We start from the raw sequence: 5,000 nt of genomic DNA, 5'->3' as shown, positions 1-5,000 counted from the left end.
TAGTTCCGTATAACATGACTTTACAGATGAACAAGGATGGTTTCTGTATCTATCTAAGCCCGAACATAGAGGCACAGAAACGGCGTTAACAGAGTTATCCAACGGCAAGAGATCCACAGCTACCTTCTGGATTACAGTATACACACATGCATGAATTTGAATATCAAACAGTAATTTATGTAGCCTTTGGGGAATTTGCTTACGGAACCAATATTCAGATTTCTCTAAATCAGGTCCTCTTCCACAAAAAAGAAAAAAAAAGAAAAGAAAAAAGAAAAGCAGGGTTCTTTCCCCGGACCTTCAATAGAAAATGTCGTTGCTGGAGACACGAAAACAATCTATTGAGAACGAAACTGGTCATTCGATATTAAAAGGCGCAGCGTTAGAATAAATAATACGAAAGAAAAAAACAACTAAACCTATGCTTTCAGTATAAACGATCGAGATAAGACAGCGATAAACACGCCGTAAGGAAGAGGATTGTACAGGAAGACGTCGGGCAAGTCATCGCTGTCTTCCTGGACGGGACGCAGGATACGATGGCCCTTGCTTGGGTGATTGGGAGGGGGGGGTGGGGGCTGGAGTGGGGGTGTCGAAGGCCACAAGAGGGGTAAAGTTAAGGTTAGGGTACGTAGGGAAAAAAAGGGGGGAGACGATACAGAAGTTGATCGAGGGACAGAAGGTGATAGAGGGATAAATAGATAGACAAAAGGGTGGAGATGGTATGGTGAATTGTGAATGGGCATCTCTCTCTCTCTCTCTCTCTCTCTCTCTCTCTCTCTCTCTCTCTCTCTCTCTCTCTCTCTCTCTCTCTCTCTCTCTCTCTCTCTCTCTCTCTCTCCCTCTCTCTCTAAGCAGGTAAAACGAATCTAGTCGACATGATACACGATACTACTAAAGGGTTAGATAAAGAGGAAGGACTTTTAAAACAATATAGACTCTCAGTACTGAAATGAATGGACGAGCAGAGGCGAATGAGTGGCCGACGGAAAGAAGAAGAGAGAGGGAGGAGCGGGGGAGAAGCAAGAGAAGAAAGGGAAGGGAAGTGAGGGCGAGGGGGAGAGGAGAGGGGAGAGAGAGTGAGAGAGTTACAGAAGAAAGGAAGGAAGGAAGGAAGGAGACACAGCGGAAGAAGGGAGAGGGAATAGGGAGACGCTGCAGATGAAATGTGGGGGGTGGAAAGAGAGAGATACCGGAGAGGGAAGCATAACAGACGAAAAGGAAGAAAGAAACACGAGAAAGAGATAAGGGGAGGGGGATAGGGAAGTGCAGAAGAAAGGGGAGAGAACGGGGGGGTGGGGGGGGGGGAGCACACGAGAACCCCTTGAAGTCGGCGCCGCTAAAGGTAGGCTCAATTGTCCCCTTCATTGATCGCGGCGGTGATGGTCCTCCGTGGCCTATTGTAACGGCGTGAGCGGGGCGCCGCAGAACGCACGTGGCCACCGGACGCCCTTCCAGACGCCGCAGTGCGAAGGGGCATCGCACCGGCGGAAGCAAACGCCAATCAGAATATCGTCAAACATTAGCAACTATCAACTTAAACATAACTATCTGCTACATAAACATGCCCTTTGCTTCATAAAAATAACCTCCACTAAATGAAGAATACCGCTACCAAAATAAACCTCCGCTAACAAATGAAAACAGACAGCCAACGCGCTGTAATCCTAGACATCTCGGACTTAAGCCTGATCTTTATTAAAAACGACGTTAAGATTGAATCAATCAATAACCGTCTCAGTTACAATTGTTTTCTTTCTGTCTGGTATTCGGTTATCCTGTTAGGCCTGTTCAAATAAGCCCAATCCAATTTACACAATAATTTGGCGCAGTTAAGGTCAAGGAACGTTTGATATTGAATGGCAAAACGTTCAGCTGTTGGTAAAATGGAAGACCTGAAAATGTTGTCTCGTTTTTTCAATAAACTTTTTTTGTGTGATCATATTTACATTTATTTGTATTCTTGGTTTATCTGCCCTTATTTATTTTAATTTTGTCTATCGACGTTGGTATTGGGTTTGCAACGATTTCCTTACTTTTTTACGCCGGATCTCATTTAGTCAGAATAATTTCTGAAAGAAATATCAAGTAAAAAAAAGGCAAGTGTTGAAGGAATAGCGAAATCTAAAAGGCACACGGGCAGAGAAGATTTTCAAGCTTCTTACCATCCCCTTCCGGCCCTTCCTTGGTTTTTCTATTCCATATAATCTTAACACATTTCTCCAAATCCTTTTACCCTCTATCTGCACGAAGTCTTATGTAGATTTGTCTAAGCTTATAAAATCCTTCCTCTTTACCAGCTCTTTCCTTTGAACCTCAAACCAGTCTGAAAAAAAAAAAAAACATATTTCACAATGTAAAAGCTTCACTCCCATTACTCTGAATACGGTAAAAATATAATAACAAGGTACGATACAGACAAAATGCACCAATTCCACCCTCTTCCTCTCTCTAAATGTAAGTGCAAAGGCATTCAGTTTCCTGGGTAAGTAACGAAGAGTTCCCCTCATCCGCCCAAAGGCACTCCCCCCCCTTCTTTCCCCTTACGTTCACCCAGGTCAACTTCATGTTTATTCCGCTACTCTGCTCTTTGTGTTATAGGCTTCCGGTCCCCGCTGCCCGAGAGGCGGACTAGAGAAATTCCGCTGCACGTTAGGGAATTCTCGAGCGGGATTATTTACTGTATGATTCATTCCTGAGCATTACCTTTCTGCCAGTGCTTTTATATGGTACTGGTGCAAGTCCAAAGGTTAGACAAATGTTCCTTAAGATAGGCACACACAAACAGAGTCACACACACAAACACAGCCACAGTCACACACACACACACACACACACGCGCACACACACACACACACACACACACACACACACACACACACACACACACAAACACACACTTACAGATTTCACCTCGGAAACCTACGGAGAATCAACCCAAAATTTATTTTGGATCACATACTTTCTGTCGCTTGCAGATTTTATCAGTCAGTGGAATGGGGATATTTACATATATACTACCTGAAAACATACGGGTGTATTGTTGTTATACATCTATTACCTGCATTCGTCGCATGCCCTGCTATCTCCTGCCAAATACATCTTTGCCTCTTGCTTATAGTTCCCTAAACTTATAATCACTTACATCCTATTATGAGGTACAGGCAATATAGGGACTCACGTTGTCTGTGTCCACAACATGCGATGCTACAGACCCACATGGAGATAGAGATGGAATCACTTAGAGCTCTAAAAATAGTATTAAGAAATAAAATAGAAAGATAAAACCACAACCGTACGCCCTGAGCCTTTACCCCCCAGCATAAAACGCTGGCAATCACTGGTGCACTGACAGCTCGGCCTCCACGCAGGGTGAGCGCATTCGACATTTGCTCCAGGAAATGCCACGTATTACTGACTGGCTTTTCCCCTTATAACCTTCCCGTCCCTCACGCCCCCTCCTCCTCCTTCTCCTTCTTGATAAGCCTACGGTTGACAGAATCCCCCCCCCCCTCTCTCCCCAAATCCCGTTTCCGCACCCCTCTTCCCTCCTTCCTTTCCTTGTCAACATTTCACTCTTTCTAAAATGTTCCTTGTCGACCCGCCTCTCTGCGCCAACGCTTTCCATATAAGAAAATGCCATACATTTAGTCTGATTACATTTTCCTCTTGAGTTCGTTTCCCCTTTATGATTTATTGAATCATCTTTCAAAGGTCGCGTTTTGGCGCCATGAATAATGCGTCGCTGCCTGTTCCTGTTCCGTTTAATATCTAGAGCCCTGCTTCGAAAGCTTTGAGATTTGCATGGAGCATAAACGAAACAGTGACGGAAAATCGGTTTGCATCTCGTTACTTGCTCCTCTGATTCTTACACCTCTCTCCTCGTCGCCCCCCCCCCCTCCCCCTCCCCCTGCCCCGATAGTCCGCTACTCGACACCGCTCGACGGCCAGGAGGCATTTCGCAATCTCTCGGCGCGGCGGCCGATCGGAAGGTAATCGACCTTGGCGCGAACGGACCCAGAGAGACGGACAGGGCGCTCTTTCCAGACTCAATATTCGGTCTTTGATAGCACTCGCCTCGCATGTCTTCTCCGGTGCCGATATCTGCATCTCAGAGGACGAAGGATTTTCAAGACGGCGAACGGATGTGTTTGCAGAGCTTGTCGGATGCCGGTACTCCGAAAGGGAAGGGTTGCGCTCGCGAGAATTCCGAAGGATTGATCTCCCTTGGAAATGTACGTCTATTCTTAATTTGGTACACACAGCAACTTTACCATGCGTATTTTTTCCTCAAATGACTTTACTTTATAGAATCCAAATTGGGTAACACACATTGGCAACAAATCCAATATAGCATCAATTAGAGACGTAGGCCTAAATATATTTGAGCTTAAAAGACACAATAAAGAACATATTGAAAAAGAAGAAGGAAACTTGGGGCAGACGCAAACTCGTTAGTGCATGGTGATGCCAGTTCCACTTTCTCAAGCGACAGACAGACATATAGCGCGCTGCCCCCAAACTGATTCGGGTGATCCTTCTATTTTGGAAATCGTGTTTAAATGATGAAGAATGGATATGTCTGTCCTTTTTCCTGTGGGAGTAATGTATTGGCCAAGGCCAGGATGAATGCTGATGGCGCGACGCGAGGGCTGGAGAATGCGGTACACGTCACAGACCCCGAATTTCATTGAGGTCCTTCAAGATATCTTCCGTTCATACCTGCTGTGTAATCTTGTATTTTTCTTTATGAAGCAAAGCTTACTTCTATCTTCATTTTGTGTTGTTTATCGTTAGTTTAATCGAGAAACATACGCAGCATCAGAGGAGTGGGATTTCTCTGATTTAAACTTTGGATAAGCGCTGGACTTGTCAAGTATGTAAAATCACTAAATACTTCTCGAAATACCGGTTAAATGCATTATTTAAGATTGACGTGTATTGCGGCAGAGAAAAATGAGGAAATCAAGTTAAGAACTGAGACTGCATTTCCCTCTGAG

Source organism: Penaeus chinensis, chromosome 16 (genome assembly GCF_019202785.1).
Source record: "Penaeus chinensis breed Huanghai No. 1 chromosome 16, ASM1920278v2, whole genome shotgun sequence".
NCBI lineage: Eukaryota > Metazoa > Arthropoda > Malacostraca > Decapoda > Penaeidae > Penaeus > Penaeus chinensis.
This window is presented reverse-complemented; position numbering follows the sequence as displayed.